Consider the following 27,851-nt stretch of genomic DNA (forward strand, 5'->3'; position numbering starts at 1 on the left):
ATTTCTCCTAGTGTTTTTCTCCTATGTTTTTTATTTCTGACATACTTGGGGGAGCCCAGGGAAGTTCGTGTTCAGTATAGGCTTCTTCGTCCCCAGCACAGGCCTTCAGTGGGTCGGTTAGAGGGACGGGTTGTGCTTATTTGAAAAGATCAGCAGACCTTGCCCGCCCTGTCCCCGCTTTCGACCAAACCTCCGTGTGGGGAGCAGAACAGGGCAGAGGGCCTTCTTCGGGGGCCACCCCGAGCACATTCACACCTTCACCACACGCAGGCTTGTGGTCTGCCTCACACGTACAGAGCGAAAAGAGAAGGACCGGGAAACCGTGAGCGTCCAGGCCCCACCCGATACCCTATGCGGGCAAGCAAGAGTGGAAGGAGCCGTGCTACGTACACACGTTCCTGGACGTTCCTTCCCGAGGAACGGAAATACCTCCTTGCTTTTATGTCGTCAAAAGCACGGGAATGCCAGCCATGTTTGTGTGTGTGTGTTCCGCTTTAATATGTGAGAAATATGTGTTCCTACCTGCGTGTCTCCAGGTCTTCCCCTGGCTTGCTCCCACTCGGGGTGCAGCTCAGCTGTCACTTCTTGGAATCACTGCCACGACCCCGAGCCCTCCTCCACCCGCCCCAGCGCCTCACTCTGCACCTCCTCACCTCTCTGTCGTCTCCCTCGCCTGAGCCACTGTCTGACGTGATCGTGTTCATACACTTGCTTGCTTGCTTGCGGCCCGTCTCCCCCTCTGGAGTGCACACTCCACGAAGCAGGGCGCTCCCCTCCGCTTCCTGCGTGTGTCCCCGCTGCTCAGCGCAGTCTGCGGGCGCACAGGGAGCTGATGCCACATGCTGGACGAGCGCCGAGCCCTGTGCCCCTCACCCCTCAGGGTCGAGCCCACCGCCCTCCGTTTTTCCCCTGGCTGTAACCCCCTCTGCCTCTCTGCCCTCCCTCGCTGCCCCAACGTTCAGCTCCTGAGACAACTGCAGGATCCCCGTGGCTGGCTGCTGCCGAGGGTCCCTCCCGCGCCGCACCCTGCTGCTCCCCAGTTTATAACCCACCTTCATTCCCCTCCCTGCAAATCTACGGGCTGATTTCCGGTGTGGTGGAAGAGAAGGGGCACCCCTGGAGTTACCTTGGAATTGGGGGCGAGAGTGGGGAAGCTCAGACTGAAAGCAAAGCAATGGTTTTCCCACCAGCTTTGCTCTGTTCCATACTTAAAATACTTCATTTTTCCTATCAAGTACTAGGTAGGGAGGGCCTGAGGTTCTGTGTTTATCGAGGAGGTGCGGGTGCAGCCTTTAAAAGTTGAGAGAGGCGTGAGTTGATCTTTCTCCCAGATGGGCCATGGATCGCCCTCCTCTGTGTCTCCCCGGGTGGACGCGCCTTCCTGACCTCCCAGTCCTCTCCACAGGCCAGGTCAAAGGCCACTCCTGTGACCCCTGCCCACCTTTCTCCTCTTCCGCACAGAGCGAACTGCCCACCCCTGAAGCCCCATAGAGCGTGTCCACAGCTCTGATGGGTCATTACTTTGTACTGGTTCAGATTCCCATCAGACTGTGGGGCGCATGAGGGCAAGGCACTCAGAATCCTAGTCAACCCAGGCTGTCGTAACAGAGCGCCACAGTAGATGGCTTAAACAATAGACATTTCTTTTCTGGGGTTCCCCTGGCAGTCCCGGGGGTGGCTCTGAGCCCCCGCTTCCTTCCAGAGCAGGGGCCACTGGCTCAGTCCTCGGTTGGGGAACTGAGAGCCCATCTGCCATGCGGTACGGCCAAAAACCCAGACACTTATTTTCTCGCCTTTCTGAAACTGGAAGTCTGAAACCAGGGTGCCAGCAGGTCTGGGATCGGGTGGGGGCTCCGCTCCTGGCTTGCAGTGGCTGCTTTCTGCTGTGTCCCACATGCTGGAAAGAGAGGCAGAAAGCTCTCTTCTTGTGAGGCCACTGATCACATCAGACCAGGGGCCCAACCTCCTGGTTATTTCCCCGCAGCACAGTCTCCAACTTATGAATCCGGGGATGAGGTAGGGCACAAACATTCAGTTTGTAAAACTCAGTGAGCGTCTTGCAGCATCTACTTGGCTGCGCTGGGTGTCAGCTGCCATGTGCGGGGTCTTCCGTGCGCCGTGTGGACGCCCCAGCGGTGCAGTGCAGGCTCAGGGACTGCAGCACCTGGGCTCAGTTCTCCGTGGCCTGTGAGAGCTTATTTCCCCAACCAGGGACTGAACCCATGTCCCCTGCGTTGCAAAGTGGGTTTTTAACCACTGGGTCACCAGGGAAGTCCCCCTCAGTAAATATGTTTTAAACAAATCATAAACCTAGGCTTCCTTCAATTCCCCATGACCAGGGGCAGGATTGGCCCCAGGGTCCAGGGCAGGGCCATACCAAGAGGGGGCTGCAGTTCCTGGGAGCCACCTTTGAAAGTCAGAGGCGCTGAGGGGCTCCAGCAATTTGCGACAGTGTTAACGCAAGCCGGTCTTGTTACCTGAGTCCTTTTCACGGGTCAAGAAGGTTACGCCCCAAAGAAGTTCAAGGGACTTGGTCGGTGTCTCATTCATCTGATCTGCGCCTAGAACATTGCTTACAAAATCATCTTCATCCATTCAGAAAGTGTTTATTGATCTGCACTGGCCTGCAGATGCCTCCTACCCAGTATGGGGGGACCTGTACCCGCAATGAGGCCTGTGCCTCCTGCCAGCTCAGGCAGAGCCTCTGACCCAGCCTGGTGGTCCAAGGGGGCGACCTGGGTAGAGGGGACTGCTGAGTGGCTTCCAAGGACGAGGAGGAGGTGGCCAAACGAGGGGCCTGGGAGGAGACGGCGAGCGGGAAGCCAGGGAGGCCAGGCCCCGCTGGGAGCTGCTAGTAATGATCCAGAGATGTGCGTGTGTGCCAAGTGCTGCTCCCAGCTCCAGGGTTCCAGCAAAGTAGAAAACAGGGACTCTGCCCACGAGGAATTCACAGCAAAAGATCCGAGAAAAGTGCAGAAACACAATCTGGGCGTTGTGTTCCGACTGACTTGGGTGGGGTTCAGTTCAGTTCAGTTGCTCAGTCATGTCCGACTCTTTGCGACCCCGTGGAGTGGGCAGGCACTTCATAAAACGACAGTCTGGTCTCCTTCTGAGCCTCAGCCCACTGCTTTTAGGGTGCATTTCTTCCCTGTGGGGGGTCTCCTTACACAACAAGCCCACAACCCCAGTGCCTTGCGGGTCCCTGGGAGCTGTGGTGACTCTGCCGCTCCAGAGAAAACCAGGGGAGCTGGAGCCCCAGGGGCTTGTGTCCCCGCTGTGGCCAGTAGGCAGCACCTCGGGCACGTGGGCACTTGGGGCAGGGCCCCTCCGAGGCAGACTGCACCTCCGGCGCACAGGAGAGGGTCGCCAGGGATGGGGGGCAGGCCTACTCCACAGGGTCACCGTGGTCACAGTGGACCTCAGCCCCCAGAGCTCAGCCCCGTGAATACAGACACACGCATGTGGGCGCACACCCAGGCAGGGGCTCCTCATCCAAGGTCACATGCACTCTGTGACCCCCGCCCTCCGAACCCCTCATCTCCAGGGCCGCCCCCACCCCTGGTGAATGACACCCCATCATGGGAACTGAGGGGAATGACAGGTGTATCCCGGGGACTCTGCTCATCCTGCTCATGCCCACCGATCGGTGAAGCCGGAGTCCCCCCAGGGGTGCAGGGGGGCCGTGGAGATGGGGGCCCCCAGAGGCTCTTCCTCCCTCCCCGCTGCAGACAGCGCTCACTCAGCTTGGAGAGGGAAGCTCTAAGTCCAGCGCCTTCTGAAATCACTTGTGGGGGTAGGGAACCTCTCAGATCAGGAACTAGACTGGTTCTGCCCGAGCTGTGGGTCCTGGGAAAGACCACAAACTCCCTCTGGACCCCAGTTCCTGTGACCGCAGATGCTGAGGGGCAGGAGCCGGCGGGAGACCACGCAGTCCTCCCCAAGCCTCGGCCCTCCGTTTCAGAGGCTGCCGTCTCCTGACCCACCACCTGCCTTGCCTTTCTGAAACCTTGCCTCCCAGGTTCCTTGGACCATCAGCTCTGACTTCTCGTCCGAGCTGAGGGTGGCGAGGAGGTCCTGAAGGTCAGGCGGCGGCTCCTGCCTGGGCTCTGGGGGAGGTCTGTCCTAATTAGGAGACAGGGAGCCACTGGCAGGGCTGTTGACTGCAGAGAGTCTGCGGGTACTGGGTGCATGACTCAGCCCTGGGACCACATCTGCTGTCACTGGGGAATTGCCTAGGTCAGCCCTCGGGGACAGAGGGCATGAGGGAGATCCCGGGAGGTGCCCATGCCCTCCTGATGGAGCCAGGCTGTCCTTACCAGAATCCCAGGAAGTGTACGCGCTGGGGCTGTGCACCCATCCTCCAGGGTCACGGAGGGTGAGCTGTCAGGGACTGGTCCAGGTGAGCCCGGGCAGCTGCACCCTCTGGTGTAATTACAACAATGACTCTGGCTTCGCTAAGCAACCCAGCATCTTAGTCTTCTACCCTTTGCCCTCAACAGGCCTGGGAGGAAGGTGGGGCCAGTGTGGACTTTACCACACAAAGGGCTTTTGCTTTAAGGAGTATTGAGCGTGGGAAGACATCTGTTAAACCGGCTTGGTAAATTTCCAGTCCGCTTGTCCATTTCCAGAGGGCAGAGGCCTTTTCCTGAACCTGGAAATCGTGCAAAAAGTTCTGACAACTTGGCAAAGGTCCACAGCCTGCCTGGACAACTCAGATTTGCATTTCCAGGGCAGAAGATAAAGAGCCAGCTTCGTCGTGAGAGGCCACTCTCAGTGTAGACCTCTGGTCCACCCTTGGTGGGGTCCCTGCAGTGACTGCAGTGTGGAATAAATGCCCCTGGGTCCCCGGGCTCCAGGCTCTCCGGCCTCAGCCAGGCTGAGTTTCCTTGGACACAGCTTTCATTCAACGCTCTTCTGCTCTGAAGCTTGAGTGGCTTTTGCCCCATCAGGCATCCTTGCAACTCTAGTGCCCTGTCCTCTGACCGACTACCATGTCTCCCAAGTTAAGGGCTTCCCCTGTGGCTCAGCTGGTAAAGAATCCACCTGCAATGCAGGGGACCTGCACCCTGGCTGCCAGGCAGGTTGATAGCCGTCATCCTGCCCTCCTCATTCATTCCTGCCTCTACCTGCCCGGAGTCCCCTGCCCCTTTCTAACTTGCTATCCTTCAAGACAGACTCTTCCTTGAAGCTTTCCTGAGGACTTCTGTCCACATTGATTTCATTTATTATCCATGCGACTAATTTAATGATCAATTTCATGTGGACACATTTTTTAAAATAATTTTATTTAAGTATTTAGCCAATTTTGGCTTCAGTGGGGTCTTGTTGCTGCCCGAGGGCTTTCTCTGGCTGTGGCCAGTGGGAGCTACCCTGGCTGCAGCGCGAGGCCTTCTCCCTGCGGCGGCTCCTCTTGCTGCGGCGCCCAGGCTCAGGGGTCCTGGCACACATGCTCAGTTGCTCCATTGCGTGTGGGGTCTTCCAGGACCAGGGATTGAACCAATGTCCCCTACACTGCAAAGCAGGCTCCACCACTGGACTGCCAGGGAAGCCCTGGTGTGGACACACTCTTTACGGCTACACTGGCCCACAGGTCTAATCTTCCCAGATCCAGTAGTTTCTCAGCTACAGAAACTGCCTTCTGTGCGTTCATATCCCTACTCCCCCATCGTGGTGCTTAGGATAGTACCAAACTCACTGTATGAATTCAATAAACTCTTGTTAATGGTTTGATTTCCATACTGAGATGAAACGCTTTGGCTTCTGTTAGCTTTGCTGTCAGTGGTTTCTAATCTTCTCCACTATGAACGCTGCCACATGAAGTGAGTGATGTGCCAAGTATTGTTAGGTCAGGAGGACACAGGATGAGGAAAGGCTTTTGCATGACCTACCTTTTGTTCCGCCTCTTGATGAAAGTGAAAGAGGAGACTGAAAAAGTTGGCTTAAAACTCAACATTCAGAAAACTAAGATCAAGGCATCAGTCCCATCACTTCATGGCAAATAGATGAGGAAGCAATGGAAACAGTGACAGACTTTATTTTGGGGGGGCTCCAAAATCACTGCAGATGGTGACTGTAGCCATGAAATTAAAAGATACTTGCTCCTTGGAAGAAAAGCTAAGACCAACCTAGACAGCTTATTAAAAAGCAGAGACATTACTTTCCCAACAAATGTTTGTCTAGTCAAAGCGATGGTTTTTCCAGTGGTCATGTATGGATGTGACAGTTGGACTATAAAGAAAGCTGAGTGCCAAAGAATTGATGCCTTTGAACTGTGGTGTTGGAGAAGACTCTTGAGAATCCCCTGGACTGCAAGGAGATCCAACCAGTCCATCCCAAAGGAAATCAGTCCTGAATATCCATTGGAAAGACTGATGCTGAAGCTCAAACTCTAATACTTTGGCCACCTGATGCGAAGAGCTGACTCATTTGAAAAGACTCTGATGCTGGGAAAGATTGAAGGCGGGAGGAAAAGGGGACGACAGAGGATGAGATGGTTGGATGGCATCACCAACTCAATGGACGTGGGTTTGAGTAAACTCCGGGATCTGGTGATGGACAGGGAAGTCTGGCGTGCTGCGGTCCATGGGGTTGCAAAGAGTCAAACATGACGGAGAACTGAACTGAACTGAACTGAACCTTTTGTTCATTCCAACAACTACACACATTTGAGAAACAGCCATGCCTACCTGTTCGGGAGAGTGAGTGGCCACTGAGTGCTGGAGAATGCTTGCAGCAGATACAGCTCAGGAACTCCTGGCTGTGACTCTGGCCTCATGGCACCCAGGTTGGGAGCCACGGGGGCATGCGTTCTACACAGTCCTTGCAAGTACCCAACCCAGGCATCTTCTCTGTGCTGCCGTGAAGCCCTGATTGCATTTAAGGTATTTTGTAAAACAAATGGCTGGATACAACAGAAAAGAGGTTAGAGGAATTCATATGGTCATGATGATAATATTAATAACATGCTATTGAGCACTAATTGCTGGGTGCCTTTGGTCACTTTATCTACTGTGCATGATTTAACCTTCACAGAATGCTGTGAACCGGCTTTAGTCCCACGAGGAGACTGTGAGTGGGGTTGTTTGGAAATGCGGAAAGAGGCCGAGCTTTGCATTTGGGCAGATGAAATTTAAAGCAGCAACTGCCCATAAACAAAATGTGCTCTCTCTGTGCAGTGAAAGATTACTCAGCCATAAAAAGGAAGGGAGGCCATGCTACAACAGGAGGGACCTCGCGGTAAGACACTAAGTGGAAGAAGCCAGGCACGGAAGGCCGCAGCGTGCGTTTCTACTCACGTGAAACAGCCAGCAGAGGCGCATCTGTGGAGACAGAGCGCAGACCGGCGTTGGCCAGGTGCCACGAGGAGGGGAATGAAGTGCTTTTCTTGCTGCTATTGAAGTACAGCTGATTCACAATGCTGTTAGTTTCAACTGTACAGCAAAGCGATTTGGTTATACATACACATCTATTCTTTCTCAGATTCTTTTCCAGGAGAGGTTACTCAAGACGTTGAGTAGCGTTCCCTACGCTATACATTAGGTCCTTATTGCTCACTTACTTTATATTTAGTAGTGTGTGGAGTGCTTCTTAATAACTAAAGTTTTCATTTGGAGTGATGGCAAGCTCTGCATACACTTAAGGCCACTGAGGTTATAAACTCTAAGAACGGTAAAGTTTATGTTATGAATGTTTCGTTGTTGTTGTTTAGTCACTGAGTCATTTCTGACTCTTTGCGACCCTAGGGACTGTAGCCAGGCTCCTCTGTCCATGGAATTTCCCAGGGATGAACACTGGAGTGGGCTGCCATTTCCTTCTCGAGGGCATCTTCCCAACCCAGGGATTAAACCCATGTCTCCTGCACGGGCAGGTGGATTCTTTACTGCTGAGCCACCTTTACTACAATTTAAAAAAGTAGCAACAACAGCCCACGACCAGGATCCCAGACACGGGAGCGACCATTTGGAAAGAGCCGTTTGGAAGCTTACAGACACAGTTGAGAGTGCTTTGGAATTTCTTCAGGCTGGTAGTGAGAGCTCAAGCCGTGATCTCAGGAGACTGGGCTGTCATCTGGGCGTGATATAAAGGATGTGTAATTTTGTAAAAGCACCCACCACAAGTTGTAGTGAATGAAACCCACTCACTCTGAGCCTCCATCGCTGGTCACGTCTCGTCTCACAAAACTGAAGTCACCTTCTCCCCTCCCCACCCCTCCCTCCCCCACTCTCCCCTCCTCTCCCCGATGGCCCCACGAGATCCCCTCCAGTCCTTTCAGGATGGCCTTGGCCCTGTGGCACCCAGTACATGTGCTCACTGGGCAGCCAAGAGCAGATGTCATTCCTTGGTGGGCCTGCCTTCCTAAGCAATCCATCTACCGCTGCAGGAGGAGCCTCCAAGAAACACGGGTGGGAAATGCTGTTTCTTGCGGGGAGAGGAGGAGGTGGGCTGCTTCTCGGGTCCTGTGGGCTGAGCTCACCAGAGCATGCCTAGCCTCCCCTCCCTGGACAAGGCAAGAGTGGGCTCGCGGCCCCTCTCTCCGCATGAAGGAAACGGACTGTTAGACACACTCCACACTCTTTCTTTCTCCAGGGAGTTATCTTTTTTTTCCTAATGAAATCAAGCCTCTCATCAAAAATACACAGGGTTCAATCAATTTCTTTTGTGGATTTCAAAAGAGAGGCTTTATTCAGTTCAGAAATACGGCAACAGCTGGAGAATAAAGGCAAAGAACAAAGCCTGGCAATTATTCGTAGAGTGGGAAGGGTGGATGTGGAGATGGCAGAAACTGGGGGCTGAAGGGACCAGGGCTGGGTGGGGGAGCAAATGCACCCCGATATTTCCTCACATGCTGGGCCCTTTCCTTTCTGGATCTCATCAGTGGGACCCCCCCATTGATTCACACTGCCCTCCCCAGCTTCTCATCTGGGCCCATGTTTCCCCCAAACATATCCTCTTCTCTTTTTTTCTTAATATTTACTTTTTCATTTTCCATTTGTCTGCACTAGGTCTTCAGTATGTCGTGCAGGACCCAGTTCCCTGACCAGGGATCAAACCTGGGCCCCCTGAGTTGGGGTGCAGACTCTTAGCCAGTGGACCACCAGGCAAGTCCCACGCCCTCTTATCTTCGTAACCTAGAACTGTCACTGCCTCTGCAACCCAAACCTCAGGTCCCAGTGGCCCATGGATGCAGGATCCGGCTCTGCCTCCCAAACTAGAATCTTGCTGGCCTGAGACCCTGACCTTGGCCACTTGACAGGCATGGCTGTCCTGCTCCGCTCAGGCCCTCCCCACAAGAGCCTCACCTGTGCCATCCGGAGACAATGTCATAACTCAGAGAAATGATGGGGATTTCAGATGCTTGATATGCTGGTGCGTGCTAAGGTGCTTCAGTCGTGTCCAACTCTTTGCGACGCTAGAGACTATAGCCGCCAGGCTCCTCTGTCCATGGGATTCTCCAGGCAAGAACACTGGAGTGGGTTGCCTTTTCCTCTTCCAGGGCATCTTCCTGATCCAGGGATCGAACTCACGTCTCTTATGTCTCCTGCATTGGCAGGTGGGTTCTTTACCACTAGTGCTGCCGGGGAGGCCTGTGTTCTTTCTACACACCTATAAATACAATCCATTACAGCTTGGTGATAGGCGGGTGGCGAGCACACTGTGAGACAGTGAGGTCTTCGCCATGCCTTCCAGCTAAACTGCACGAGGAGCTCGCGGAAGCAGTGGAGCAGCGCACTGTTGAAACCTGAAGAGCGAGCCCCTCACTCCCTTCCCCTGGGACCCCCAGTCAGCGTCCAGGCTGTGCTCCCTCGGTGGTCTGGGCTTTCTCAGAAGTGCCTGGGGACCGAGCACAGCCCCGCTAAGAATCCTGTCTGCCCTCGGAAAACTCTGGGTCTCCATCCTGAGGGCTCTGCTGGGGTGGGCACTCCCTCTGGCTCATGTCTCTGAATTCTTCAGCCACCAGGATCACAGCTTACAGCTTCAGCCTGGGGCTGGCTCTGATGACAGCTCCGCTTACGGGGGAATTTGCCTCCTTACTCCTTCCAGGAAACCAGCTGGCCCACTGGGAAGGGAAGGGTTAGCAATGGTCAAGTGACTGTTTTACTGAGCTCATCCTCTGAAAATCGGATACATTTCTGGACTGGCACAGAGCATGCTACCCGGGAAACACTCTGAGATTAACTCACAATTTCTGGTTTCATGAGTTAACCTAAAAAAGAAACAGCCTCAAACCTGTAGATGTTTTCATCATAAAACGATTAGGAAGTGACGAACTTTGACTCTGTACCACCTTTGTCCTTGACGTAATTTGTTTAATCGTAAGTATATGTAATTTTATTTTTTAAAGATTATAACTGTACAATATTTAGACGTATAGAACAAAATACAATTACTGGAGGACAATTGCTCTACCGGAGTGTGTCAGCCTCTGCCGCACATCAACACAAATCAGCCACAGGTATACATACATCCCCTCCCTCCTGAATCCCCCTCCCAGTGTTCACTGCAGCACTCTTTACAATAGCTAGGACATGGAAGCAACCTAGATGTCCACCAACAGATGAATGGATGCAGAAATAGTGGTACATGTATATAATTTAATTTTAATAGTGGCGGTGTTTAACCACTGGCACACAAGATCCCTGAAAACTCATCAATCAGTTCCTGTAAGCTTGAACAAGCCAACTCCAGCTGTCTTACCCTGACTATGCCTGTCCTCTTGCTAAAAAGACATAATTACTTAGAAGGCAGCTTGGACATTCTCCAGGGCAGGGAGAGCACCCAGCTTGTGGTCATTAAACGGCCCATGTGGCCCGGTGGCCCCGGGCACTAGCTGTGCTCAGTACGAGCTCGTTGACGAACAGCAGAGAGCCATGTCTGTAACCACAGCAGCAATTCAAGAATGCTTGGCAAATAACAGGTTTCTGAAAACACTGGCTGTTTGGGATCAGAGAAAATGGAATAAGACAAAATTTAATGCAAACAGGTTTTTGGCTTATCATCTTTATAAGTTCAATAAAAGTAAAAGTCGTCTGTTCTATCGTGGGTCCCAAGCAAGTGCCTTCTGCTTGTGGGGTGTAATGTGAGAGGCGAATGAAGGACAACGGGGAGTAGGGGGCGGCCCTGGTGGTCCAGTGGCTAAGAATCCACCTTCCAATGCAGGGGACACGGGTTCGATCCCTGGTTGGGGAACTAAGAGCCCACATGCCACAGAAAACCACATCTAGAGAGCCCACACACAGCAACAAGGATGAACACAGCCCCAAACACGGAATTAAGGCAAAGGAACCAATCTACCTTCTGACTTAGGAAAGAGAAAAAGTGAACTGAGGAGGGAGGCGATGGGGTGTGGCCTCAGCGTTTCCAAATGTACTTTAACACACATCCTTCCCTGATAAGCGTAAGACTCTCCCGGCGTTTGGGCTGTGTGAGCCGGGGTCTTAATGCTGCTTTCTGCCCTCTTCTCCCGGGGCAAAGGCTGCGGAGACGAGCCCAGGGCGCCGCGCAGCCCACCGGCTTCTTCGGCACCCACGACTTGCACTCCTCTCTGAAGGGGCTCGGGTTCCTCACCTTCACCTGGAAAGGAGACGGTCTGGAAGTCTCTTATCAGCTCTAGCATTCTATCAACCCGAGTTCATTCCCCACCTGACCTAGATTTTAAAGATAATGTACTTAAAATATTACAGAATGTGAAAGTGATCAGTTATCTCCTCCACTTGGAAATGTCATCCCTGGGAGTCATTGGTGGGTGTTTGGGGTTATTTTGGTGCCTGGATTTTCAGAAGAGGAGGAAGAGAGGGTGGAGAGATTACCGAGTCAGTCACCTTCTCCGACTCCTGAGGCCCAGTCTCTGCTTGTCTTGGGTGTCTGATGTGCTGCGGAGGTGTGTCAGAAAGCTGATAAAAAATAGCTGCCGCTTGCTCTTCCCGAGGGCCTCCTTGGAGCCTTGGACTTGACGTGATTTCTCTCCAGTTTTCAAAACAAGCTCTCAGTGTGTACAGCACGGTTCCCATTTTACACGTGAGCAGTGACGTAACCTGCCCAGGCTTCCACAGCCTGATGGGGCCAGGATTTAACTCACAGGTTTAACACCAACGCCTGTCTTCTTCCTCTAGTGCGCGTGCGCAGTCCTGTCCGACTCTGCGACCCTAGGGACTGGAGGCTCCCCGTCCCTGGGATTCTCCAGGCAAGAACACTGGAGTGGGTTGCCATTTCCTTCTCCAGGCGAATCTTCCCAACCCAGGGTTTGAACCCACGTCTCTTGAGTCTCCTGCATTGGCAGGTGGCTTCTTTACCGCTGAGCCACGGGGAAGCCCAGTGGGCACAAAGTGTGCGCTGGCGCCAGCAGTCTCCGCATCCGCTGGACGCTCAGAAATGCAAGCTCCCTGGGCCTAGGAATCGGAAGCTCTGGAGGTGGGCCCAGTAATCTGTGGGTTTTTAAAGTATCTGTTTAACTGTTTATTTGGCTGCCCCAGTCTTAGCTGCAGGACACAGGGTCTTCAATTGCAGCATGTGGGAACTGGTTCTCTGACCAGAGATGGAACCCGGGTCCCCTGCGCAGGGAACGTGGAGTCCTAACCACTGGACCACCAGGGAAGTCCCCAGCCGTCTAATTTAAAGCCCTCGCAGAGATTCTGACGCACCCTCACGTTTGAGAACCTCGTTAGATGTCAGGCTGCTTCTTGGCAGTAGCTTGGTCAGCTGTCACCATGGGATCCCCCGAAAGTCAATGTTTCTGATGTTCATATCACATGTCACAATGATACAACATTTCCACCAGCATGTTGAAAACCACCCACCCTCTGGCAAGGCAGTAACATCCTAAGAACTTAGGGAGGTTCCAAATGCCACGCGAATCGTAAAGTTGGCTCACTGAAGCATTCTTGAGTCAAGTCAAAATAAACCACTTCTCTGCGGCCGGGCAAGAGAAGCTGCTCCGCGCCTGAGCTCTTGGTCTGAAGGTGCACAGACACCCCCAGCCTTCCCTGCAGTGGAGGAAGAACCACCCCGTTCCTGCACCCACCCGCTCCGTGCTGTCCCCCACAGACGACTTCTGCAGAAAATCCTGACACCACGCAGCCTGGCTTCATCTCAGATTTCTGGCCTCAGACTGCAGACGCGCTCACACCGCGCCCAGCACGCTCCCTGCCTCCCTTGAGCTGCTTCCCCTCATCCTCTGCCCACCCAAATGCACACACCTTCCTACGGCTGCTTGGGCAGCAGGCCTCTGTCTGCTCCGAACACTGGAGTGTCTCTACTCCTTTCCAAGGCAAACCCTGCAACTTGTGATCTGGATCCTATTCCTTTTATGCTTGTCCCAGAAAATCACATCTACTATTTCTCTCTGTCTCTCTCCTTCATCCACGAGATTTTCACTATCTTGGATCCATGCCATCAACCTATATATATATATATATATGCATATGTATATACAGAAATACATATATACACACATACATACATAATGAGTTTAAACTTTCTTATATATATATATATATGTGTGTGTGTGTGTGTGTGTGTGTGTGTGTATGAATGTATATTTATACATACGTTAATATGGGACTTCCCAGGTGGCGCTAGTGGTAAGGAATCCACCTGCCAGTGCAGGAGACTAAGAGATGCGAGTTCGATCCCTGGGTCGGGAAGATCCCTGGAGGAGGGCATGGCAGTGCACTCCAGGATTCCTGCCTAGAGAGTTCCGTGGACAGAGAAGACTGGTGGGCTTTGGTCCATAGGGTCACGCAGATTTGGACACGACCGAAGTGACTTAGCGTTCACGAACGCATACATTGATATAGATACAGCTATATCCCATATACATACAGATATGAGTTTTAAAGCAGCAAGCGTCTCCCTGGCCCTGCCCACCACCTGCAGCCCCGACCCCACTCTGGCTCTCTCCCCCCTCCCCTCCCATTATCTCCTCTAATTACTTCAGTGCCTTCTGCCCCCACCATTCTCAAAGGAGGAGTTCCCAACCAGGAGCAGTTTTTTCCCCAGGAGACACGTGTCAGTGTCTGGAAACATTTTTGGTTGTCACTACCCAGGGGAGGGGGCGTCTAGCAGACGGGAGCTGTGGCTGCTACAGAACATTCTGCAGGGCCTGGGACAGCCCCCTGCAACACAGAATTGTGTAGTGTGCAGCAGTTGAGAAACCTGCCTGAGGGCCTCTTCTTGTCAAAGCCACCAGGGGCTCCCGTGATGCCACGTGTGAGAGACTGTCTTACGGGCCGATCGCACGGGGTCCCCTGGGCTCCCAGACTCCTCTCGCTCTTGCTCTGCCCCTGTGCTGTGGGCCACTTGTGCCCCATCCTCGCTATCTGACTCAGTCCTGGCCTTTCTTCACCCAGCAGCTCAGATCGTTGCCAAGCTGACTCTGGAATCTGTCTAACGGGAGTACCAGCTCTCAGCCTTCCAACTAGGGTCCACAGTAACCATTTCTTTTCTATTCCTTGGCAGCCTCAGTTTCTTCTTCAGTCACATGGGGCTGATAAAAATAGCACTTTCCTGCTCAGAGTTGTAATAGCTAAATGAGGAAATCCAAATACATGCACGACAGAGAGTTTAATTCATGTTAGCTATTACTATTTTTACTTATGACTCTAAGTCATAAAAATTGCATTTTCTTTAAACTTTTTATCAGAGAGCTTAAAAACAGATACTGAAGACTTACCAGATCAAATTGAGACTGGTGTTCAGTTCAGTCAAATTAAAGCAAAACAAATAAATAAAAGAACACAATCTGAGGATGAACTGTGTGCCAGGCACCATACTAAGACGTGGGATTTATGGCGCAAGAAAGGATTCCTTTTTAAAAAATTTAGATATAACTGGCATATAAGATTATATTAGTTTCAAGTGTACAGTGTAATGTTTCAATATTCAAATTTCTATTTTGAAGTGTATTTTAAATTATAATTAAAAATTTTAAATGGTAATATCAATATGTAAAGCTTTCATTCAGGTTGATAGATTTTTTTGTCCAGGCTGTGATGAAGCTTCGCCAGATTTTTTGTCCAGGCTGTGATGAAGCTTCGCCTTCCATTTCTTTTAACAAAGGAAAGCTCCGTTTATCTAAATAAGACTTGCAAGAAGAACTATTTTGTTTCAGTTTGTTTAACAGCCTATTGGACATATAATTCACTCATGTAATGGCTGGGTGTCTTTTTTATATAGTTACAGATAGCAACTGCTTATCTTAATGAATCTAGATTCTCTTGAGTTTGTGGAATCACAGAAAATGCAAATATAAAGTGAAATAAAGATACTGCAAGGTGCTATCTGATTCCCACAAGTATCCATAATACCAGTTTTCAAATTTTTATGTTGAAGCCAAACAAATATTTCCTCTGACTGCCTTTCTCAGTAATTATATAAATTTGAATGTATATAATTGTTTCATCCTAAATAAAAAACTTCATTTACCTGCTTTATATAGTGAGGATGTACATAAGAGTTAGACTGAAGTGATTCAATTGTACCAATGTGAGTTGAGTCTGTGCCACATACCAGGCTCTGGAACTCGGCCATGAACAAACAGACATCAGGCCCTGCTCTTATGAAGCTTAGATTCTAGTGCAATAACTGGAGAGAAATAAACTGAATGGAACATCAGATGGTGATGAAAGTGAAAGCGTTAGTCACTTAGTCGTGTCCAACTCTTTGTGACCCCATGGACTGTAGGCCGCCAGGTTCCTCTGTCCATGGGATTCTCTAGGCAAGAATACTCCAGTGGGTTGCCATTTCCTCCTTCAGGGGATCTTCCTGACCCAGGGATCAAACCCAGGTCTTCCGCATTGCAGGCAGAAGCTTTATCATCTGAACCACCTGCTATGAAAAAGCCCAGCAGACTGAGAGAGGAGCTGGAGGAGGGGAGCGGAGGGAGACACGGAGCAGGCCGTGAGGCGTGAGGCGAGCGCGGAAAGTGCAGGTGAAATTTGACATTTTCATCTTTATGTGAAGTTTTGGTATTTTGCTCATCGTGGACTTTTTGCATCATTTTTTTATTTTTGAAAAAATCAGTACTTAGTTCCCCAGTCACCTGGCGCCCTTTAACATCTTGCGTTGGTCCCACCCTGGTTTCAGCCCCGGAAGCGGAGTCCGAGTAAATGGGGTCACGGTCACTGAGGAGGGCTCTGGGTGCTGGCCAGGTCTTCAGAATGTCCTCCGTGGTCTGTGGAGCGGCCACTGCAGGGTCTGGAGCAAACAGGTGATGTGACCCACTACCACCTGGGGACTGTGGGCGCGGAAGCGGGTGCAGAGCGCGGGGAGAGAGCGGGGCCTCGGGACCCGCCGGGGAAGTGCAGTGCGGCTGGGGGCCGCGGTGGAGGCCGCGGGGAGAGGCGGGCGGGCCCTTCCTGGGCCGGCCTGAGAGCGCCCCGGGGCCGGCGTTTCCCGAACAGCTGCGGGCATCGTGGGTGCCCGCCTCTTGCCTCTTTCTGGTTTTAATACGGGTGATTTGTGCAAAACAGGAAGTGCTCCCGTGACAATGGCGTTACTTGTGGCTGAGAAATGTGCTTCTCAACACTCGGAAAGCCACTGGCCCCTCGCGCCGTAGCTCAGCCGAGCTGGCAGAGGCCCCCGGCCGGCCCGTCCCCACAGCGCCGTGATTTCCGCGGCTCCGCCCGCAGTGGGGCCTCAAGAGCCGCTCTGCTTCCCGAGCCTTCCAGGAGCTTCCAGCGGCGCGGCCCGGGCACCGCGGGGGGAGGCTGGCCGAGCCGCGGGAAGGCGGGAGATCGGTGACGGGCCGTCACAGGACAGCCTCCCCTGCCGAGGCTTCGGTCCTAGACGTTTCAGTCTGAGGTCGCGGCTGCAGGACAGGGGAGCTCAGAGGAGAGCTGGTTTCCTGAGACAGGCAGACGGGGCAGCGGCCACGTGCGGTGGACACCGCGCTGGAGTGCGGCGCCCGCCCGCTCAGCAGGAAGTTCTAGCTTTGGTTCCGAGGAATCGGATTTCTCATTTTGATTCACCCTGCTGGCTCAGTCATCTGAACTCCATTTAATCACTTTCCAAAAATCAAATTGTCGTCAAGCCTTGAAGAGAGCGGTCTTTTGGAATCAGAGCCTGATTTGGAGCCTGCCTCTGTGACTTCCTAGCTGTGTCACTTCATGCGGGGTTCTTAACCTCTCTGAGCCTCAGTCCCCCCTGGAGTTTCCATGAGGATGAAATGCAGTTTTAGGTATAAAGCACCCAGCAACAGTCAAATCCCTGCTCCGGCACTTGCTGTCTGTATGGCCACAGGCAAAACACTTAGCCAACCCCTCAGAGTTTCAGTTTCTCCTCCTTGGTATGGGAATAATAATAGTGTCTACATCAGGCGCAGCTGTCTGCATCGAAGGAGACGAACCCCTGAATTACATAAACCGAGTACATGGCACACAGTAGGAACTCAGTAAATGGTTACTGTAATTACTGGTATGGTTGGAAATGGTATCTATTATTAACATAACTGTGGGATAACGTGGAATAAACACTGGAGCAAGTTTAATTCTCAGGAGCTCAATGAAATATTTCAGAAGCCCCTTCCCAACCCCTCTGGTTCCCTCGATTCATTCATTCAACGAGTGTTTCCTGAGCATCTGCGATTCAGTGTGCCAGTCACTTTGTTTGGCACAGGGCGCACGGCAGCAGGCAGAACGGGCATGTCTGCTGCTCTCATGCAGCCTAAGGTCCGGTGGAAGAGTCAGACGATCAAATAATTCTGTGGACTTAGAATTCCCTAAAGTAACGTGTGCTCTGAAGGAAAAGCTTGGCAGCTCTGAGAATTTATAACCAGGGTGCTGGCTTGGTCTGGGGGGTCAGGGGATGTCTGGAGCAAACAAAGCTTGATCTGAGGTCTGAAGATGAGGGAGAGGATGAAGGCTGTCGCTCGGTGCCTCCCAGGACCCTCGGGGGCTCTAAGGCCTGGCTGCCTTCATGTGGCTCGCTCTGGACGCTTCACCCCCAGGTGTCGGGTCAGGTTGTAATGCTCAGTAATCTGCCTCCCTCCTTTCCTTTGGCAGACGGGAGCAGACTGGAGAAGGTCAGCGGTGCAAGCACACTTTGCCGAAAGGGGAAGATGTGTGACCCCTGAAAAGGCGGAGGACTGGATGGACACCCTGTCTGAACAGGAAGCCGGAATCCAGGTCCTTCCCAGCTACCTTTATGGACCCAGCACACAAACCCCTGCATTTTTCCTGCCCTGACTTAAACTTTCTTGTGCTGGTGTGAAAACAAGCAAAATGATGCTGAGGATGAAAGTGAAAGTTGCTCAATCATGTAGGGCTCTTTGTGACCCCATGGACTACACAATCCATGAAATTCTCCAGGCCAGAATACTGGAGTGGGTACCCTATCCCTTCTCCAGGGGATCTTCCCAACCCAGGGATTGAACCCAGGTCTCTCACATTGCAGGCAGATTCTTTACCAGCTGAGCCACCAGGGAAGCTCCTGATGCTGAGGAGGCTGGCTGCTAGTTTCTCCTTCCAGGCAGGGCCTGGAGACTCCAGATCGATGGAACTAAAACAGAAAATGCCTTTGATCTTTCTTCAATGATTTGCAGAAATCTTGATTCCAACCAGAGGCCTAATCCCTCAGCCTTGCCTCTCTCAGAGCCAACCATTTCTGGAAGCTTCACATCACATTCAGGTTGAGGTGTCTCTTTAGGAAAAGCATCTTAGATTCCAATTTTGATCACCCACTGAACCCCTTCAGTTGCCTTCCCTTTTCTTAACTTTTTTTTTTTTTTTGCCATTAACTTTTAAATAGCTACAATTACCTGGCATACAATAGTTACCTAGGTTTAAAAAAAATTTTTTTTTGAGAGGGCCTCATTTTAGCTAAGCAGTTGCAAACAATAGCTGATTATACTTCTAAATTCTTTTGACACAAGCAATTGCTTCTTTTCCAAAGCATGCTCTGAATGCTGTAATATTTCTCTCCTTTAGCAGTTTTGCCTGGATCTCACCCACTGAAAATATCCAGCTGCAAATATCTGGCATTCCTTGCCCCTCTGGTCAGCCACACAGTTTAACCTTCTGGGGCTCTGTATGTCAGCCTAAAGCCTCCAGGAAAATGAAAAGGCCAGCATGTGTTTCTGGCCCTGAATCTCTGCTTCTTTATGAACATCATCCCCTTTGGGGTGTAGGTTGGGGTGTTGCCGTGGATAAAGTCTCCAGTAGTTTGTGTGTGCCTGTGATAAAAAAGACATAATCTAAAATTTACCGTGTCAGCCAATGGCACCCCACTCCAGTGTTCTTGCCTGGAGAATCCCAGGGACGGGGGAGCCTGGTGGGCTGCAGTCCATGGGGTCACACAAAGTCGGACACGACTGAAGCGACTTAGCAGCAGCAGCAGCAGCAGCAGCCATTTCTCAGTGTGAAACGCATCGGCGTCAAGCTTATTCATAATGTTGTTCAACCTCCACCCCTTTTGTTGTTCAGTCGCTAAGTTGTGTCTGACTCTTTGTGACCCCATGGACGTTAGCACTCCAGGCTTCCCTGTCCTTCCCATCTCCCAGAATTTGTCCAGATTCATGTCCACTGAGTCAGTGATGCGGTCTAACCATCTCATCCTCTACCGTCCCCTCCTCCTCCCGCCTTCAGTCTTTCCCAGCATCAGGGTCTTTTCCAAGGAGTCAGCTCTTCGCAAAGTATTGACGCTTCAGCTTCAGCATCAGTCCTTCCAATGAATATTCAGGGTTGATCTTGCAGTCCAAGGGACTCTCAAGAGTCTTCTCCAGCACCACAATCCAAAAGCCTCAATTCTTAGGTGCTCAGCTTTCTTTATAGTCTAACTCTCACGTCCATACATGACCACTGGGAAAACTATTATGGAACTCTGTCACTTCTTCGCCACTATCCCTTTCCAGAACATGTTTGTTACGTGTTTATTTCATTTGTCTGTGCAGGCTCTTTGTTGTTGCATGTGGAGTCTGGTTTCTGCACTGGAAATTCAGAGCCTTAGCCACTGGACCACCAAGAAAGTCCCCATAATGTTTTCTTTTTTGTTGTTGGGGACCATTTTTAAAGTCTATATTGAATTTTTTTCAATATTGCTTGCTTTATTTTTGGATTTTTCACCGTGAGCCATGTGGGATGCTTCGAAAGCAAAGCCTTAACTACTGGTCCATCGGGGACGTCCCCCTAGATGTTCTCATCGTCCTGAACAGAAGCTCCGTATACTGGGCAGTATCTCCCCGTTCTTCTCTGCCGCAGCCCCTGGTATCTGCTATTCTACTGTCTCTACGAATTCGCCAATTCTAGGTGTCTCATACAAGCAGTGGAGAAGGCGATGGCACTCCACTCCAGCACTCTTGCCTGGAAAATCCCATGGCTGGAGGAGCCTGGTGGGCTGCAGTCCATGGGGTCGCTAAGAGTCGGACACGACTGAGCGACTTCATTTTCACTTTTCACTTTCCTACATTGGAGAAGGAAATGGCAGCCCACTCCAGTGTTCTCGCCTGGAGAATCCCAGGGACGGGGGAGCCTGGTGGGCTGCCGTCTGTGGGGTCGCACAGAGTCGGACACGGAAGCAACTTAGCAGCAGCAGCAGCATACAAGCAGCATTAGGCAAGAGCTGTCCTTTTACGATCGGCTTGTTTCGCGTGGCACAGTGCACTCAGGCTTCGTCCACACTGTGGCCCGTGTCAGAATGTCATCTCCTTTTATGGCGGAATAGGATTCTGTTGACGCTGATGCCGCCTGTTCTGTGCCCGTTTGTCTGTTTTTGGACACAGGTTGTTTCCATTGACTTTTGTCTAATAACCTTTAACATCATAGATGGGATCTCCTCTGTGACTTACGACCAATTGAACAACACCTTTGATTTCCTTTATTTTGTTCTCTGGAACTAGGATATCAAACAGGGCAACCTGGACCAGGACTGGGATAAGCTAGGGGCTGGCGCAGGGGAAACGTGGGTAGCTGGTTATGTACGGACCTTTGCAGAGCTGGTCGGAGATCGCACCCTGGATGGATGGGGCTGCACGACACAGGGTTTCTGACTCTATAGTAAAAGAGACTTTTCCTTTAAACTCATTCACTTATTCACTCACTCATTCATACTCATTCCAATATTACTGAACACCGCAGTGAGCTCAGCCCTCCCTGAACTTTCAACCGCTAGAAGTGAGAGACGTGTTTAAATCACCACTGGGACTTCTCTGGTGGTCCAGAAGTTAAGACTTTAGCTTCCAATGTAGGAGATGTGGGCTTGATTCCTGATCCAGGAACTAAGATCCCACATGCCTCATGGCCAAAAAAAAAAAAAAAACATAAAACAGAAATGGTATTGTAACAAATTCAATAATGACTTTAAAAATGGTCCACTTCAAAAAAAAAAAAATATATTTAAAAAACTTTGCTGCTGACAGTACCTAAGGGTTGGGGTTTGGTGAGGAAAAGCATGGTGGTCTGGGGACACAGAGGGGGCCCCCCACCTGTACTCGGGAGCCAGGAAAGTCTGCGGAGTAAGTCACACCTGTGCCAAGGAGAGGGCGGCAGAGGGGCCAGGCTTGCATCTGGAAGAGAAGCACTGCAGTGGGCTTAGCTGGGTGACCTGTGGTTGGAGGTGGGGGTGCTGAAACTCCTGAAAGGCAGGAAAAGTGAAGCCACAGGTGTGGGCCAGGGCCTTTTGGGGAGGGTCCTTGTATGGTGCTTGGGCTTCATCCTGGGGCAAAAGAGAAGTCCTGATGGCTTTGAAGTAGGAAACGAGCAGATCGGAAGAAAGAGATCCTATCCTTCCCTTGCAGAAGGCCTCTACTGGAAAACCACGGGAGCTGACGTCTGCAGGACACTTTCTGAGTGCAAGGTGCAGCTCCGTGCCTCAGGCTTCCTCTCTCATTAGTCCTCACAGCAGCTGACCAAGATAAGTGACAGCGAGACAGAGGCCTGGAGAGAAACTCACCAAGGCCTCCAAGCGGGGGTGGCAGGATGCAGACCCAACCGCCACGCAGGCTATTCCGCGAGGTCCAGGCTATTCTGCGTGGTCCAGGCTGTTCCACGTGGTCCAGGCTATTCCACGTGGTCCAGGCTATTCCGTGTGGTCTAGGCTATTTCGTGTGGTCCAGGCTATTCCGCGTGGTCCAGGCTATTCCATGTGATCCAGGCTATTCCGTGTGGTCTAGGCTATTCCACGAGGTCCAGGCTATTCCGCGAGGTCCAGGCTCTTCCGCGTGGTCCAGGCTATTCCATGTGATCCAGGCTATTCCGTGTGGTCTGGGCTATTCCACAAGGTCCAAGCTTTTCCACGAGGTCCAGGCTATTCCGCGTGGTCCAGGCTATTCCATGTGATCCAGGCTATTCCGTGTGGTCTAGGCTATTCCACAAGGTCCAGGCTATTCCGTGTGGTCTAGGCTATTCCGTGTGATCCAGGCTATTCCGTGTGGTCTAGGCTATTCCACGAGGTCCAGGCTATTCCGTGTGGTCCAGGCTATTCCATGTGATCCAGGCTATTCCGTGTGGTCTAGGCTATTCCACAAGGTCCAGGCTATTCCGCGTGGTCCAGGCTATTCCATGTGATCCAGGCTATTCCGTGTGGTCTAGGCTATTCCACGAGGTCCAGGCTATTCCGTGTGGTCCAGGCTATTCCATGTGATCCAGGCTATTCCGTGTGGTCTAGGCTATTCCATGAGGTCCAGGCTATTCCGCGAGGTCCAGGCTCTTCCGCGTGGTCCAGGCTATTCCATGTGATCCAGGCTATTCCGTGTGGTCTGGGCTATTCCACAAGGTCCAAGCTTTTCCACGAGGTCCAGGCTATTCCGCGTGGTCCAGGCTGTTCCGCATGGTCCAGGCTATTTCGTGTGGTCCAGGCTATTCCACAAGGTCCAGGCTATTCCATGTGATCCAGGCTATTCCGTGTGGTCTGGGCTATTCCACAAGGTCCAAGCTTTTCCACGAGGTCCAGGCTATTCCGCGTGGTCCAGGCTATTCCACAAGGTCCAGGCTATTTCGTGTGGTCCAGGCTATTCCACGAGGTCCATGCTGTTCCATGAGGTCCATGGAGCAGAAGCAACCACATCTCCTGGGAGCTTGATAGAAATGTGGACCCTTAGCCCAAATCCAGACTTCTGGATCAAAGCCTGTAGTTTCACAGGGTCCCCAGGTGATTCTCACTGACATCTCAGAAGCATGGATGGTGATTCCCCAAGCCGGCCGCACGTTAGATTCTCCTGGGCGGTTTTGAAAATCCTTGGTGCCCATCTTGCGCTCCCAGATCAATTACATCAGAATCTCTGGGGCAATCAGCAGACAATTGGTTTAAGAAAATAGGGCACATGTATACAATGGAATATCACTCAGCCATGAAAGGACTGAAATATTACCATTTTCAGCAATGTGGATGGACCTAGAGATTATCAGACTAAGTGAAGTAAGTCAGACAGTGAAGTAAATAAGACCATGAAGTAAGTGAGGAAGACAAATACTATGATATCACTTGTATGTGGAATCCAAAAACATAATACAAATGAATCTATATACAAAAAGAAACAGACTCACAGACATAGAAAGCAAAATTTTGGTTACCAAAGGGGAAAGGAAGAGACAGTGAATGAGGAGCATGGGGTTAACAGACACAAACTCCCATACGTGGAGGAGGTGAGCGCCAAGGGTTTACCGTATGCACGGGGACTATGGTCAATATCTCGTAACAACTGTAATGGGAAATAATCTGAAAAAAAAAAATATATATATGTAACTGAATCACTCTGCAGTATACCTAAAACTAACACAATATGGTAATATCAATTATATTCAATTAAAGAAAAGGATTTCTGGGGCATCAGAATTTGTCGAAGCTCCCTGGAGCTCCTGCACTGTGAGTCCCTGTTTCCAGGGAGGGCAGGCTAACTCCTCCAGGGAAACTGGATCCAAGCCTGCAGCACCCACCCAGCAACTGCGGGCTCTGAGACTTCAAGACCCGGGGCTGGCTGCTGGCCTGGGGGGCCACCGGGGGCGCCCAGCCCCGAGCAGAGGCTGCTCATGGGCGGTCTGTGCTGGGGCTGACCTGGGCTTCTGACCCCAGCCCTGCAGAGCAGCCCGTGGCACGGGCAAGCAGAAGAAAGGGGGCCTTTGTGCCTTTTCTGAGGGAAGCATACAGTTTGCAAGTCGGTGGAAACAAAGAGAGGAACTGTTGGTAGCCCTCGTCCTGCCGTGCCAAGCAAACAGGAGGTCAGGAGGGCGCAGGACATGGCACAGCCCTGCTGCCCCAGGCGATGTCCGCACGCCCACTGCCGCCACCGGGAGCTGAGGGTCTCCAGGGGCTGCCCTGGGCAAAGCCAATCAGCAGGGCGCAGAATTCCCTGAAAGTCCCCCAGGGGGACCCCAATCTGTTCTTCTCTGGAAAGCTGGGCTCTGCCGCCCTCGGCAGGTTGCTCCTGATGCCTGACGGACCTGGGGGTGAGCCTGGGCCCCCGTCCCCCTGGTCAGGTCAGGGCTGAGAGGACCCCCAGTCCCGTGAGAGCACAGACTGAAGCCTGTTGGGGTCACTGCTGGCCTTCGGGCCACAGGCTGGTGATGAGGCGTGAAGTTAACAGTCACAGTCCCAGGTCGGGGCCAGGGGGTGGCAGGGGGTACAGTAGACGGGGCAGTCAGCCTGCCGGTTTCCTGGGCACCCGTGGAACGCGGGTGAGGCCCTTTGGGAAAGCAAGCAGACGGGCGGGAGCCGGGCTGCCCCTCTGCTCGGCTGGAGCCGGAGCCCTATCCCGGCCGCGCCCCTTGGCGGGGTCCCCACGGGGCCAGGAGCACGCGGTGCAGGTGACCCCGTGCTGGGCTTCGGACCGAACACCAGAGACAGAGCCTGCGACTGGAGCGTCCCCCCACAGCACCACCTGTGCCCCGCTTCTCTGGACAATCAAGAGCCTGATGTAGCCCACCTTACATGGCAGGCCAAAACGGTCACGTGTTGGGGGCAGGTAGCAGGTTGAGATAATGTTGGCAGAAAGAAGAATGTCAGCATTGATTGGCAAGCAGAGGAGGGAAGCTATTTTCAAGATAACCGGGTGCAAGGGAAAAAGAAGGGACGGCGCGCTCCAAGAGCAGAGAGCAGAGGGAAGGCGGGCTCCCCGAGGGTGGGGTGAACAAGGGCAGAAGGAGGCGGCAGGGGTCCCAGGCAGGGGGTTGGCTAAGGGCAGACAGAGTGAAACATCTCAACCTGTCAGATGTGACTTCCCGCCGCAGGGCTTGATCCCAGGACATCAGTGGCTGGCCCATGGCGTGTTTTATTGTAAACCTGAGCATCTTTAGAAAATGGAAGAATGTCACACGTGACCCTGAGAGTTCTGAGATGCCAGCTCCGCTGCAGCTGGGCTGCCGGAACTGGAGCTGCCTGCTCACCGCAGTCCCCGCTCACGCTGCCGGCGTTCTGCCTTCCCCACCCCACGCCCCAGCTTCTGCGCCCTCTCCCCATGGACACTGCAGATCGCTGCTGCTCCTGCTCTTGATAATGGTGGTTCTCTTCTATCGAGAGTCTGTGAGTGTGTGTGTGTGTCTGTGTGTACGTGTGTCTGTTCATGCACGCACATGCCAGGCACACGGGTATGCCAGCTTTCTCTTAACTTCAGTTAATCTCCCCGTCTTTCATCTGAGGATGACAGCTGCACAAAACCAAACGTACCTTTCTCCTGAACAGATTTTGCAGACTTTCCAGGCGATGTGCCAAATTGCTAGATGGTATTTGCATTAAATAATTTTTTTCAGTGCATTTTCTTATTTTGGTTTTAAGGATTTCCCAGCCTGCCTTAAGGCGATATTTCCTTTATGCCACGGTTTATAGCTTGCACAGCGTTTCTTGAACCCACGTGAATTCATTTTATTCTTCCAGCAGCTGCGTGAGGTCAGGTAGCTGGGGTCTCCTTCCTGTGCTCCTTTGGAGAAATCAACTAGCCAAGAAGCGAAATGACTTCCCTTGGTCCTGCAGTGATTTTGAAGAAATTTGGGCACAGTTCTCTGGAACCCTAAGCTGAGTTCTTTGTGTGGACTCATGAAAAGCATAGCTATGAGGCTCTGATCTCCATCCAGAGTACGTGTGTGACTGCTGTTTTAGCCGCTCAATAGCCATGAGGCTTTGGACAAAGTGCTCAGTTTACCTGTGCTTTCTTCTCTGTGAGATGATGATGACCCACATCCAGGGAGTGTTGTGTGCATTAAGTGTGGTGATGCATGGGAAGCATTTAGACCAACGCCTGGCATACAGTGAACTTTCAATAAGCGTGTGTGCCGCGTGCTGTTGTGTCTGACTCTGTGACCCCACGGACTGTAGCCCGCCAGGCTCCTCTGTCCACGGGATTCTCCAGGCAAGAATACTGAAGTGGGCTGTATTCCCTTCTCCAGGGGATCTTCCCAGCCCAGGGATTGAACCTGCGTCTCCTGAGGCTCCTATATTGCAGGTAGATTCTTTACCTGCTAAGCCATCAGGGAAACCCCCAATAAATATTACTATCGGTACAAAATGATTGCTATCTGTTCCTTTGGGAAATGCTCCATATTATTTGGGGTACAGGCTAAGTTGTAACAAAAAGACCCCATAAAGGATAGAAATGTATTTCTCCTTCACCTCATAGCTAAGAGGAGCCTAGTCAGTCCAGGACAGGTGAACAGCTCTGCTCCGCAGGGTCATTCAGGAGCCCAGGCTCCCTCCATCGTGTTGTTCCCCATCCCCCACGAAGCCCTCTTCTGCACCCCCAAAGCTGGCTCAGCTTCACGTCCCCCTCGTGCTCCCACCTAGAGAAAGAGGAGGAAAGGGTGATGGACAGCCAACAGCCCCTTCTCTTTTTAATAATTACTTAGGTTATTTATTTAATTTGTTTATTTATTTTGGCCATGCTGCTGGCATGTGGGATCTCAGTTCCCTAACCAGGGGTTGAACCTGCACCCACAGCAGTGAAGTTGGGGAGTCCCACCCACTTGACCACCAGGAAACTCCCAACCCCCTTCTAAAGGCCATTGCTCAGAGGTTGTTTGCGTCCTCCAATTGACCAGAGCTTGGGCCCTGAAGTTGCAGGTGAGTTCTGGGAAACATATCCTGTGACTGGGCCAACTAAATATGCTCAACTAAAACTTATTCTCCTGTTAAAAGGAAGAAAGGGAGAGTGGAAATTGAGACTAGTTCACCATCTCTATGCCGTGTTGCCAGAGATGCATGCTCTGAATTTGAAGTCATTGACATCGTCTCTGCCTGCCGGTTTCTCAGCCTATTGGTGCTCTGTATCTTATCTACTGGATGCCTGCTTTACTCTTGAGTTTCTTTAGCAAAATTCACGGGTGGCTCTTGGCTCCATATTTCAGATAAATATCTCTGTTGACAGTGAGATGCTGTCCAGCAGGCTGGTCAGACTGACTGGGCCCTGAATTGGACAACAACTTGTTCCTTCACTGCCCGAATCTCCCAGCAAGAGTGGCACTGGGCTCTGTTTTACATGTTTTTCCTTCTGGATTTTTTGATAACTTTCTCAATATGCTAAGCAAATTTCACACTCCCTTGTCTCTAGAGAGGCACTATCCCTGGGACCTCGGGTCTCTGGCGGCTGGTTGAGGAAGGGCACCTGTACGCCGTCCAGTCCCCATGAGGAAGGGCGCCTGTACGCCGTCCAGTCCCCAGGACTCTATCTTTGCATGTGCTGAGGAGGGAACCATATTCCCACCACATCAGGAATTATCTGTGAGCCCACAAAGCTGTGATAAAGAAGCCAGGCCACTTGTTGGGTGGACGGATGGGCAGCCACGTGTCCTGAACCTCTGTGATCTTAGAGTTCAACCGTCATGACGCATACGTCCCTGAAGTCAAAGTTAAGGGACAGCGTGGCTTGGTGAAAGGAGTGTGGGTCAACGTCCCTTTCTCATTACCGCAAGTAGCTGAGATGGGACAGGTCAAGGCAGGGA

At 51.9% G+C, this 27,851-nt stretch overlaps 1 long non-coding RNA gene across 1 annotated transcript; it reads left to right on the forward strand.

Annotated features, from left to right (window-relative positions):
- The first annotated feature begins 15,531 nt into the window (after positions 1-15,531).
- LOC132346435 (uncharacterized) lies at positions 15,532-18,233 on the forward strand. Its single transcript, XR_009496272.1, has 2 exons — positions 15,532-16,204; positions 17,997-18,233. It is a non-coding gene; the product is annotated as an uncharacterized lncRNA (long non-coding RNA).
- Positions 18,234-27,851: the final 9,618 nt, after the last annotated feature.

The sequence above is a fragment of the Bos taurus genome, chromosome 10, assembly GCF_002263795.3.
Source record: "Bos taurus isolate L1 Dominette 01449 registration number 42190680 breed Hereford chromosome 10, ARS-UCD2.0, whole genome shotgun sequence".
Classification (NCBI taxonomy): domain Eukaryota; kingdom Metazoa; phylum Chordata; class Mammalia; order Artiodactyla; family Bovidae; genus Bos; species Bos taurus.